Genomic DNA, 13,645 nt, shown 5'->3' on the forward strand with positions numbered 1-13,645 from the left:
TTATGGAGGTGAGCTGAGTCGTTTTTACTACATTTCAGTTGCTGGGAGGAGCATATCAGTGGTGGTAGGTTTATGAGCAGGGTAGACTAGTCGATGCAGCACCACCCACTTGGGCTCAATTTTTGGAAATGTTCTTGAGGGAGTTACTTCCCCAGACCCTCCGAGATGCATGGCATACAGTGTTTGAGCAACTGTGTTAGGGCACCATGATGGTGTTAGAGTATGCCATCAAGTTTAGTGAGTTAGCCCGTCATGCACCTACTTTGGTTCTTATGGTTAGAGAACGGGTCCGCAGATTTACCAAGGGGCTAGATTATGATCTGAGATTATGCATGGCTCGGGAGTTGCAAATCGATACTCTATTTTAGCATGTGGTGGAGATTTCCAGGATGTTAGAGCGTGTTCGGGGTGAGGAAAGGGAGGCTAACAAGACCAAGAGGTCTCAGAGTTCTAGAGGGTTCAGTGGATTCTACTCTTCAGCTATGACTTATCATGGCAGAGGCTCGGGCAGTCGGCTAGCCCAGTCTGCACTTCAAACTACTCGGGGTGCTCCAGTTAGTCAGGGTACTCATGTGGGGAAGTCATCTTTTAGTGCACCACTAGTAGGGGTTCCTAAAACAGTTATTCCAGATATCCGGCACAAACTCAGTACGAGCAGTCGCGCCTACATAGGGGTTGTTATGAGTGTGGTGATACCAGGCAAATCATGAGGAATTATACCAGAATCGGGAGAGGTAGATTTCATCAGAGCACTCAGGCTACGGGCTCTATTCTGGTTGTTACTCCACCTACACATCCACTTAAGGGTGGAGGACAGGCGGATAAAGGATGCCCTAGAGGGGGAGGCCCGACACGTTGATATATTTGCTATGGTATGGCTGAGGTTGGTACACCAGATAGTGTCGTTACATGTATGGTTTCGATTCGTCATAGAGGAAAATTATTCTTTTTATATTTGGTTCTGCTTATCGAGGTGAGTCCTCTTATCAAGCTTCACGTATAGGTGAGTTTCATGATTTTGTACTCTGCTTATATGTTTACCCCTGTTGGGAGGTTCTATGGTAGTAGCCCATTCTATCATTTTGTTTTTGTCCATTATTAGAGCTATGAAGCTAGAAATGTCTCTCTTACTCACTATGGTAGGTTCTAATGTGATTTTTGGAAGGTTTGGAGACAATTTATGATTTTGTTTAGCGGAATTGAATTAGTAAAAGGTTTCGTTTGGTATGATGTGTATACTACTTTTGATTTAGAGTTGAGGATGGGATCCTCGCATTTTCATGTGGTTTAATATGTTTGAATTGGGATACGTGTCGTGGTGGAAGTTATATCAAGATGAGATCCTTGTGATTAGTTCATATGTTTTAATTATCCCTTATGAAATTGATTTGCAGTATGGTACTGATAGGGAGTTGCGCCTGTCGAGCTTACTTGATAGTTCTCTTATGTGTTTCTCTTTGCATATTTAGTCATATTCGTGTTGTGCTTATTAGGGTTTTTAGCTTAAGAGATGTGTGCCTTGGTGGCTTTGGATGTGACTTGTGGATTCGGGTGAATAGTTATGAGGTTTTTGTGTTTTTGGTTAGTGTTGTGGAGGTCTGGAATGAGGTTTTAGCTAAAATAAGGTTATTTGTCAGTGATGTAATTGATTATGGGCAGCTATTATGATCAGAGATGTTGTTATGGACATATGTGTAGTGTGTTATGCTGTGTGTTCGTAGTTGGTGGGTGTAGGAACGAGTTGTTATAGCTAGTTAAGGCTGATGTCATCTGTTGATGTGGAAATTGGGTCTTTTGGAAATAATCAGATGGTGAGAAAGTTGGTTCTAAGGTTTATCAGTATGGATAGAAGAAATAATCTTCAATTGAAATGGTGTTGCCGGGATTATGTCGATTGGGGTGACGTGGGATCACCTGCGAGTATATGCATGGTGAGTACATTCAGTGGTTTGATGTCTTTAGAACGGTTATTGGCACGTTCGAGGACAAACATTTGTTTAAGAGCGGGAGAATGTAACGACCCGTCCCGTCATTTTGAGAATTTGCATCATGTTCAGTGTATTAAGGTTCGATCAGCTTTGTATTACGTATTATGACTTCTGGGTGTGACCGAGTTCGGATTTTAGACGATTCAAAATTGAATTGAAAGAATAATTCTTGTTTAAGAAGCTTAAGTAAAAAAAGTTGACCAGAGTTTCACTTTTGTGAAGATGACTCCGAAATGGTGTTTTGATGATTCCAGTAGCTTTGTTTGGCTATTTTGGACTTGGGCATATGCCCGGACTTGCATTTGAATATTTTTAGAAGGTTTTAGCACTAATTGGCGAAAGTTGGAAATTTAAAGGTTTGAAATGTTCATAAGTTTGACCGAGAGCTGACTTTGATAATACTATGTTCAGATTTTGGTTTCGAGAATTTGAATAGCTTATTTATGTTATTTGGAACTCGTTTGCAAAATTTGGGTTTATTCCGAGTTGATTTGATGTGTTTCGCCACGAGGTTTGGAAGTTGGAAGATTTGAAAATTTATTAGTATGATTCAAGGTGTGATTCATAGTTTCGATGTTGTTTGATGTGATTTGAAGCCTCAAGTAGGTACGCGATATGTCATAGGAGTTGTTGGTATATTCGGACAGGGTCCTGAGTAGCTCAGATGAGTTTCAAATGAGGTTCGAATCGTCTGGATCATTTTTTGTTAAGGTTGGTTGGCAAAGTTCTGGTGTGGTTTCACTTGCGAACCATTGGGTGCAGGTGCAAAGATGAAGCGTAGAAGAAGAATTGGTAGGTTGGACGTGAGGTTGCAGAAGCGGGCATTTTGTGCACTTGTGGCATCGTAAGTGCGATGACTTGGAGTGAAGAAGCGAGCATTTGCGTAGATGCGGATTTTAGCCCCACACCTGCTGTTGTGCAAAAGAGGAATAGTGTCCGCAGATGATGTCAGCTGGTTTGTGGTTTCTGCAAAAGCACAGTTCGAGTCATAGAAGAGGCTAATTGTGTCGCAAGTGCAATCATTAGGCAGAATGCTAAGAGATGAGGGTTGGTCATTTTCACCATTTCTTTTGAGGTGGAAGCCTCAGTTTATGGCGATTTTGGAGGGCTTCTTCACGGGTTTGATTTGGGTAAGTGTTCTTTATACGAAATTGATTATATTTTATGATTCCATAACCATTTATATCATTAATTAATGAATTGAATGGAGGAAAATGGGAATTTTTGTAAAACTCTTTCAAAATGTAAAATAGGGATTCGAAGGGCAATTCAATATTGGAATTTGATCATTTTGATAAGGTTAGACTCATATCGGAATGGGTGGTTCGGGTTTCTTGAATTATTATCGGGTTTCGAGGTGTGGGACCAAGGTTGACTGTTTAGTTTTAATTAAAGATGGAAGTTTTATTATCCATAATTTGTTCCTATGAGTTTTATTTGTGTTATGAAGTTATTTTGGCTAGATTTGAGCCGTCCGGAGGTTGTTTCGCTCTAGAAGGTCATTTTAGAGTATTGGTCTAGCTTCTTTGAGGTAAGTATCTTGCCTAACTTAGTGTGGGGGAAATTACCCTTAGGAATTGAGTCATTTGTGTTATTTGCGTGATGTGAAAGCCACGTACGCAAGGTGAGAATATGTACTCGGGCTTAAATGTTAAATTCTATCAGTTTAAACTCCTAGGCATCCTTTATGTATTTATTGGAATTTTTAACACATGTTATATCGTTTATTCGTCATGTTTACTATTACTTGCCTTATTTCAAGTTATCGTTATATGTCACATTCTTTACTTGCCGAGCTTGCTCTTACATGATTTATTTGGAGTTGTTACCACTTTTACCACTACGTGATTTCTTTTATCGTTGAGTTGCCATTACATGGAGATACTTTCACTATTGAATTTACTCTTTAACAATTAATTGGAATTGAAGTTATCAAAAGGCATTAATCTATTTTACTCGAAGTTGGTTTTAAAGGAGGTGTTGTTTTGCTGAGTTACTTTTCCGTTCATGTTGTTGTTATTGAGATTCTATACACGTTGTGTTAGTCATGGGTTATTTTTGTAAAATTATTGATATCATGGAATATTTGGAAAGGTTGTGTCCTATGGGAACTTGTGATATGAGTTTATCATGTTGTGTTGGTGTGATGATAGTACACATGAATTGTTTTGTGATTGGGTTGTTGTTATGCGGAACATAAGGGCGGCATTTTACTGTTGTTATCATACGGGGCAGAAGGGTGGCATCTCATTGCTGTTGAATGTACGGAGCGACATGGGTCACTATTATTGTCCGGCCGAATAATATAGGTGGCTATTACACGGACTGATACGGGTGGCTATTATATGGAGTGATACGGGTGTCTATAGGAGAGAAAATGGTGGCTAATGATATTGTCAGGGCAGAGTAATATGGGTGACTATTATACGGAGTGATACGGGTGGCTATCGGAGAGATAAGGCGTTACGCTTCGCAATATTATGTCGATATTACGTTCCGTAGTATTATATTACGATGATATTATGCTTCGCAGTATTAAACTACAACGATGTTGCACCCTGTAGTATTGTATGTTGAATTTGTCATAAGGTAATTGACATTAGTCTAAGGAAAATGATTATTTGGAGATTATAAGCAATATGCTATTTTAAACAAATGATGAGTAAATTCGTGAAGATGAGAGGGGAAGCAAGTCAAAGAAAATGATTTTTTTGTCCAAGTTTGGCATATTGAGATAAAATACGGGCCGAGCGTTAATACCCGATATTTTATTTACGGTCTAGTACCATACAAGGTACCATATGACCATGATAGTAGGATGTATAAAGTGTATTAAAAAATAATAAGTAAAATTTTAAGTAATTTGAGACAATTCTTAATTATGCGAGTAATTGGTTAATTACCAGACAGCGAGATATTACCAAATTAGATTATTTAAAATGGATGGATAAGCCTTAAATCCCCCAATGTGGCAGCAAGTTTGGCCAAGTTGGTGACTCTTAAATTCACAAAGAAAGGTCGCAACATTTGAATCCTACTTTATCTCAATTAGTGTTATCAAGAAGCCAAGGTTACATTTAATAATGATTTGGCTTGTGAAATACTTGTATATGAAGTAGAGTCTATGCCAAAGTAGCATAGAGTTGGTGGTTGCACCAGATGTGCATGACTATGAGATAGAGAAAGCAAGAACTTAATGATGCCGTCAATGTTACATTTACTAATCTTAGTTCATAAACTTGCTAAACCTCGGGTGAAGCTCAAAAATTTCATACAAAATTACACCGCGTTATATCAACGGGATTTCCAATTCTAAGAGAGCATGGTACAATCTTTCTCACGAACATCATACGAATTTTTCCTACTTCGATCCGCGATTACGTATTGTCGTAATTGACGTGTGTTGGAAGGATAGTCAAGAGAATCGGCTCAGATATGTTAAGGCTATCCCTTCTTTCTTTTTGGCATGATCCAACTAATATAAATAAAACGAGCAAAATATGCAACTTTCATAAATGACTCTATTCATAAAACTGCTAGAGGTGTCTATATTCTTGATTCCCCATGTGAATTAGTATTATATCTTTTGTTCATGGGTCTCAGAAAAATATGTATTTTTTAAAGTTTATCCGAAAGGAATATTGGTTTTTATGGCATTCCGAGAAAATCTTATTAACATATTTTTTATGCATTTCATGCATTTATACATGTATATTGACCCATGACAAGATGGTGTTATATACGTGTATATACGTATATTATATGTATATGTGATATGGTAGAGGGTTACAGCGTTATATAAGCACCACCACATGATCAACTAGTATACGTTGATGATTTTGCCCATAGTGGCCGAGATGATATGATGGGATGCCCTTAGAGGCTTTATGATGTTATGAACGCATATACACATGCATGGTATGGCATTTATACACATATGCATGACATTTTAAATATTAAAGGATTCACAAAGCTATTCAAACTTACATGTCGAGTCTTTTACTCCATGTTTCTCTCATGTCTATTGTTTACTGATTTTCATTCCTTACATACTCGGTACACTGTTTGTACTGACGTCCCTTTTGCCTGGGGATGCTGCGTTTCATGCCCACTAGTCCTGATAGACTGGTCGAGAGTCCTCCAAATAGGCTATCAGCTCAACAGAAAGTGTTGGTGCATTCCATTTGCTCCGGAGTTGCTTATTTGGTCAGTATGATTAGCACATGCATTGATTGGTATGGGGGCTCTATCCCGACCTTTATGATATTATATATTCTTAGAGGCTTGTAGACAGATGTCATGTATACGGATTCTTGTATATCCTTGTCGGTATATGTTTTGAGTATATAAAGGATCATGCCGGACTTATAGGCTCGTACGCCATATGTATAAGTTTAGATTACATGATTGGGTCATCCAATGTCGAGTATTTTCTCCATGTTTTATTCTACTTATCTCACGATAGCCTCTCTGGCTCATTTACCTATGATAGTATAATATGAAAGATATGTTATGTAGGTACTCGATTAAGTAAGGTACCGAGTGCCCATTGCGGCCCATTTATTTGGGTTGTGACAAAAGTGGTATCAGAGCAGTTCTGTCCTAGGGAGTTTACCAACCGTGTCTAGTAGAGTCTTGTTTATGGGTGTGTCATGCACCATACTTATAAGTAGGATGCTACAGGGCATTTAGGATTTTCACTCTTTCTTCTTACTCTATATCGTGTCATAAAGCACAATTGTAAGAACTTAATTTCCTAACTCTATCTTATTCATAATACGACGATGCCTACATCCAGAAAGGTGGTTGGTAAGAGAAATAGTTGTGGAAGAGTTGAGACAGAGGAACTCGATTTTTGCATCATGTTTATGATGGATAAATTTGAGGTATTCAGCAAATCATGTGTGTACTAAGACGTGTAAGTTATTGAAAAGGATCCCTAAGGCGAGAATGTCTATCCACTCTTACGGTAAAAAGGAATAAGAGAATCAGAAGGTAGACATAAGTTTCAACAAGTAAAAGAAGCAGGGTGAAAAAGGGTACGAGGTACTCAGTTAATAAAGATTAACAATATTTACAATTCAAGCAGAGAAATATAAGCATTTCGAGATACTTTCAATTGTAACAGAGGTACGTACAATTAGTCACACCCATCTCAATTATTCTCCATAGGAGCTAACAGAAATAGTTAAGAGAAGGATGAATATCAGGAACCGGATGGGGTTAGAGTAACCCAAAATGATGGTTGGATTGCTTACGTTAGTTGACATTTCTGAAGGATATTGCAAAATCTCCTTGTAAGACACCCAGATGGTACACTCTGAAATAATACAGCTAGATATGAGTACTATAAAGATAGGCACTATAAGCCTTGAAAGGATAAATGTTACCTTAGTATGTCTCCTGTCCCTAGTAAAGAAAGAATTTTAGGCAACCCGAAGAGCCAATAGATGCAGCAAGGGGAGCTAAAAGCAAAGGAATGTCCTATGGAAATTTTCAAATAAAGTGTTAGACAGAAATGTTAGCAGAAATTAAGAGAGTTAATGAAGCGTTATGAGTAAGATGTGATGCATGGATGACAACGGGAAAAAGATGAATGACGGTATTATAGGATATATAGTCAAGTGAAGGAAAAGACGAGAGGAGCCAGGCCTTGAGACAACAAAAGAGTATAGGCCATAATGTTATATCCTCATTTCGAGAAATAAGTTCGTGACTCCAACGCGACTACCAGAAGGGAGAGTTAATCCCCAGAATAATAGAGATCAGTATGGGATGGTGAACAAGATAAAGTAAACATGAATTGGGGATTTAGTGATTTGATAATGGTCGACATCATGAGAATTTCAGATTTCGTACCATCAATAATAAAATTGACAACGGAAGAAAATTCATAAGAAATTCAGAGAATGGTCATTTAGGAAGACGTTTCTCTAAAGAAAGCAATGTGAGCAAAATTAAGCTTAAGAGACTGTATGTGCTAGTTATAGTAATTTTCACCTCGCAAGTAAGGAATTTTGCTATCCTTAGTACAGAAGGATTACTGCAAGGAGAGTAAGGGTCATCATTCATGTGAAAGGATGCCAAAAATGAAGAGGTAGAACATCTATAGGTAGATTGTCGTAGCTCTAACTTTTAGTTCTCCCATAAAGGGGAATATGGAATAATGTGACATTACGTCAGAATTAAGTGGTTCTAGTAATTATGGAATGGTAAAGGAAGAATGCGATAAAATGAAAAAGGGATGAGATTGCACTTATTCAAAGCTTACAGATATGCTACGATACCAGAACATTATGCAAACATGATGTCAGGGAGAGGAAGTAAGGGTTCCTTCCCGAGATATTATTGATTAATAAGGAGCCAGTGCGAGAGGTAAGTTAAAACAAAGGAAATGACCGAAGAATGATTACATGGAATATTGATACGGGAATGGGCTAACAAGCAATTAGTAGTTGATTCAAGAAGAGACAAGTTATGGTTGGATAAGAAAATACAGACAAATCAACAGATCGTGTAAGATAAACATACGGAACCCTAATATGGGAAATTCAGCCTCACAGTTATGACATCGTGATCCATGAAAAATATCCATATAGGAGTTGGGGAAGTTAAAAAGGTATTGTATGAGTGTTACGGAAATAAAAGAAAGTGCCACCATGAAGACAATCAAAATATTAGTTCAGGAGTAACCCTACATACACAAGATCATGGAGATAAGTAACTACGGGTAATTATAGGCGAGGAAGAACATCAAAAATTCCATCAGGCATATGATGTGATAAGCTCGTAGCCTTACAAGAGTCAGAGGATCCCCCCCTAAGTACCACAATGAAAGACTAGTTGAGGAAACAAGGAAGAAGGCTTCAACCAAAGTACAACGACCTAAAGAGGAAATGGTCGTGTAACAAAAGTCTCACAACAACATTGGAAGCACTCCAAAGGAAAGTGGCACCTACAGTGGCTAATGAACAAGAAGTAAAATTAAAAGTAATATTCAAGATCATATGAGTTGCACGAAAACTCTGGCATGTGTGGGAACTAAGATAAGCTAAGTATGGATGCAAAACGGGGGCAAAAAGTTCGGGAAAAGTAATAGCTTACCTTGAAAGAAAGCTAAGATAGAGCGAAAGAAATTGTTTGATCAATGATCCAGAGTTGGTTACGTTATGGATGCACTTAAGGGTTTGGAATTTTATATATGCAGCATATACAGCCGTAGAAGATTCTGGTATACGTTAAAAGAATGAATTAAGCCCAGGTCATAGATGAAGGATTGAATTATTAAAGGATTGTATCATGGATATTCCTCAGTGCCCATAAACAACTAAATATAATAACTAATACCATGAACCCCAAAGCGGGAGATAATTTAAGCCGACATAAAGGCCGATCAGAAGAAGGAGGAAACTAAAGAGTTACATCAACGAATTCAATCAGAAATTCGGTTATTGGATCCAGATATTATAGAATCGTGATGGAGAATATTGCAGAATTACTCTTAATATCAAAGGTACAAGAAAGATATTACAACAACTATATTCTATAACGGCTCTATGTTAAAGCTAGTTAGAAGAAATACTAGCCTCATAAGTAGTATGAAGCTCCCACTGAATTGTGTATGCCTAGAGGTGCAAGTAATATAATAGAGCTTCAAGTTGTGAACGTGAATTATACCTATGTGGAAGTGAGGTCATGAAAGAGATAGAAGATATGATGCAAGATTTTATGGCAAGAAAGATAAAGGGGAACAACATACAAGATACTCAAATGCAGAAGGTCATGAATAGTTCATACTGCGGATAAAAGGCTAGAAGCGCAGGGATTTAATATGCAGGAATGATAGTAGCATCATCAGTGGAATACTTCCCAACCTATGGTTTCTAAGTATTGAAAGGTCTAATTAGAGAGTAAAAGAAGAGTTAGAGATGATGTGGTGTCTCGCTTGATGTTCTAGAAAATGCATGGGAATTAATCACAAGCTAAAATATGATAGAACGACAAGTTCTTAGAAAGACAAGAGTAAGGATAAGGAGAAGACAAGTGAGAAGGTGACGAAAATGGATAAATCCTCGGGATTAAGCCTGTGAAAATAAAGGAGCTAATGGTTCCTCTAAGTTATAGAAAGCTCAATATAGCCTAAATGAACTCAAAAGAGTCTAAGACTAATAGCATTTAGAAGAGATGGAATGTTATAGAATAGGGGTGTGATTATGATAGATAAAGGATGACGTTTGGGCCTTCGATTGAGTAATGGTCTGACAAAAAAAAGGGATTTCATGAATTGGACATGATTAAAATAGCCACGTAAGGCGAGTCACATTGGGATTGTAATGACCCGGCCGGTCGTTTCATGAGTTATCGCTCCGTTTACCCCATTTTAGCTTGTTATTGCCCCCATTCAGTTGTGTTATGTGTTATCAGGTTGGTTGGCTCGAGTTCAGAGAGGTTATAGTAAGGTTTGAGACACTTAGTCTCTTTTAAGTAAGCTTAAGTTAAAAAAGTTAACCGGATGTTGACTTATGTGAAAAAGGGCTCAGATGTGAATTTCGATGGTTCGGATAGCTTCGGGAGATGATTTGAGACTTAGGAGCGTGATCAGAATGTGTTTTAGAGGTCCGGAGTAGATTTAGGCTTGAATTGGCAAAATTGGAATATTGGCATTTTTCGGTTGATAGGTGAGATTTTGATATAGTGGTCAGAATGGAATTCTTGGAGTAGCAGTAGGTCCGTTGTGTCATTTCGGATGTGTGCGCCAAATTTCAGGTCATTCGGACGTGGTTTGATAGACTTTTTGATCAAAAGCGGAATTTGGAAGATTTTGGAACCTTACGCTTGAATTCGATGTGATTTGGTTGATTCGATGTTGTTTTGAAGATTGGTGTAAGTTTGGGTAGTGGTATATAACTGATTTGTGCTTTTGATTGAGGTCCTGGGAGCCTCAGGGTGATTTTGGGTGCCTGTCGGAAAGATAGGAATATGGAAATGGTAGCTGAAGTTTTAGGACTGCTGTCATAACTGCCTCTTCGGTTGGGTTCGCATCTGCGGAAATGAGTCGCAGAAGCGGAAAGGAGCCAAGGAGAGCTGGAGCCGCAGAAGCGGCTAGGTAGGGGCACCTACGGTAGCTCAGGTGCAGGATTTGTATCGCATATGTGAAGCATAGGATTTAAGTGAGGACCGCAGATGCGGCGTCTTGGACCGTAAAAGTGATAGCTGGACTACATGTGCGGAATCCCTGAGCCAGAAAGTATAAAAGGCTTCCTTTGCAATTTTTGAGTTGTTTTTCACCATTTTTATTCGGGTTTGAGCTTGGGGAACCTATTTTGAAGAGGGATTCAAGGGATAACGCTTGGAGGTAAGATCTTTGAACCTAATAATCGATCATATGGCATTATTTCACTAATTTCGCCTAAGATTAATGGAAATTAAGGGTTAAAAATTGGGGATTAGGGCTTCGTATTGGAAACCTTAACTTGGGGATTTGAGGGGCCATTTGTGGTCGAATTTTGATACTTTTGATATGAATGAACTTGTTGGAGGATAAGGAGCGTATTGATATAAATTTTATCAAATTTCGAGGCATGGGCCCGGGGGTCAGGTTTTGGATAATTTTGGGATTTATGTTGCAATTTGATTATTTTCGCATGGGCTTCGTTCCCTTAGCATATTTTGATGTCGTGATTCTGATTTTGGATAGATTCGATGCGAGGTGAGGCCGATTCGAGGGGCAAAGGCATCGCAGGCTAGAGTTTGGACCGGATTGAGGTGAGTAATGATTGTAAATGTTGTCCTGAGGGTATGAAACCACAAATTTCACATCGTTGTGCTATATTGAGGTGACGCACACGCTAGATGACGAGCATGGGGTTGTGCACCGTTGGGGATTGTGACTTAGTCCATCCCAAATGACTGTTTTACCGTGTATTTGATTGAAAACTGTTTGTTATCATCATGTTTTGGGTTTCATGCCATATTTGGGCCTCGTGCCAACTATTTGGACTCTTAGAGGATTTTTACTGTTATTTCCTTACTGTTTTGATTTTATATATGTACTCAGTCATGCTATATTATACTATTTTCATAACTCAGCCATATTTACTCTGTTTTTAACACTTTAAATGATATTTTGGGCTGAGCATCATATCTTACTGAGCCCGAGTGGCTTTTAGAGATTTCTGACTGAGTAGGGCCGAGGGCCTGTGTTGTGAGGATTATTATGGGATCGGGCTACACGTCGCAGCAGTGTTGTACTGATTATGATTATGAGGCTGAGGGCCTAAGTTGTACGTCACAAGGTGGCTTGATATGAGTCCGAGAGCCTACTGATTATGCCACAAGATGGCTTGATATTGCGCTTGGATCGTAAGGGGTCCCTCCCGGAGTCTGTACACCCCCAGTGAGTGCGGGTACCCATTGTGATATGAGATATAGCCCGAGGGGCTGGTGTTGTTCCATGATATTGCCCGAGTGGCTGATTCTGTTGACATTATGCCCGAGGGGTGGATTTTATGTGTTTATCTTTTCTAGTTGTTTTTCATTTACTTGTCTAACTGTTGAAAAGGTGTTTTAAAGAAGCTTATTTTGAACCAAGGTGTTTTATAAGATTTCACTGTTTTATTGTGTTTATTTATTTTTACTCTACTTCTTTATAGCATGTTGTTATATTTTTACATGATTTCTTATCGCTTAGTCTTTATTTATTGTTATTACTCACTGAGTTGGAGTACTCACTTTACTCCCTGCACCCTGTGTGCACATTCAGGAGCTTCAGGTCCCGCCAGTGAGGGTTGATTGCTCAGCAGGCTATTCGGAGTCCACTAGGTAGTTGCTCGGCGTTTGCAGCCCAGTGTTTCTCCCTCTTATTTTATTTCCCTTGTCCTAGTTATGTAATAGATTGTATAAACTCTTTTATCCTCTTAGACTATATTAGAGTCTCATGACTGGTGACACCCCGATATCGGGTTGTGTTTGGTTTTTTGTTGATATATTTCACTTTATTATGGGATTTATCATTATTAATGACTAAATTATGAATTGCTATTTGTTATTTTTACTGGGGGGTTGGTGTCGGCTGGCCTTGTCTTCACGAGAGGCACCATCGCGATCGGGTCTGGGTTTAGGGTCGTGACAGGGATGCTATGAAATACGGTTATGGAAGAATAATATCGTATCACCCAAATGAAATTAGAAAAATCACTTCAAATATTCCATGATGCAACATAAGCCCTAGTGGAAATATATTATGTAAGAAATTTCAAATTATCAATGGATGATTGTAGATCAACATTGAGGTGAATCAACAATGGATGGGTAAAAGTTGCAAAGTACGAGATGAGATTGGGCCATCAGTCTTATGATGAACTATAATAAAGAAGCATTAAAGGATTTAGCTTTATGTATATAGGATAAGAAACGAGAGTAACCTGGAGTTCGATAGCAGACCTCAGTTACGATAAATCAAAGTAAGAATTTTGGTATAGTATGGCCTACTTAGATGTAGTAAAGCTAATGACGTTAGAGGGACAGCTTGACATAATTTTGTATATGTTCACAAAGTGAAGCCTAGAGATTGGCTAAAAGCTGGAAGAGAAGAGAAGAATCACGCGCACATACAAAGTTAGAGTCGTAAAGGTTGCATGATAGAGGGTAGCAACAGT

This window comes from Nicotiana tabacum, chromosome 18 (genome assembly GCF_000715075.1).
Source record: "Nicotiana tabacum cultivar K326 chromosome 18, ASM71507v2, whole genome shotgun sequence".
Taxonomy (NCBI): domain Eukaryota; kingdom Viridiplantae; phylum Streptophyta; class Magnoliopsida; order Solanales; family Solanaceae; genus Nicotiana; species Nicotiana tabacum.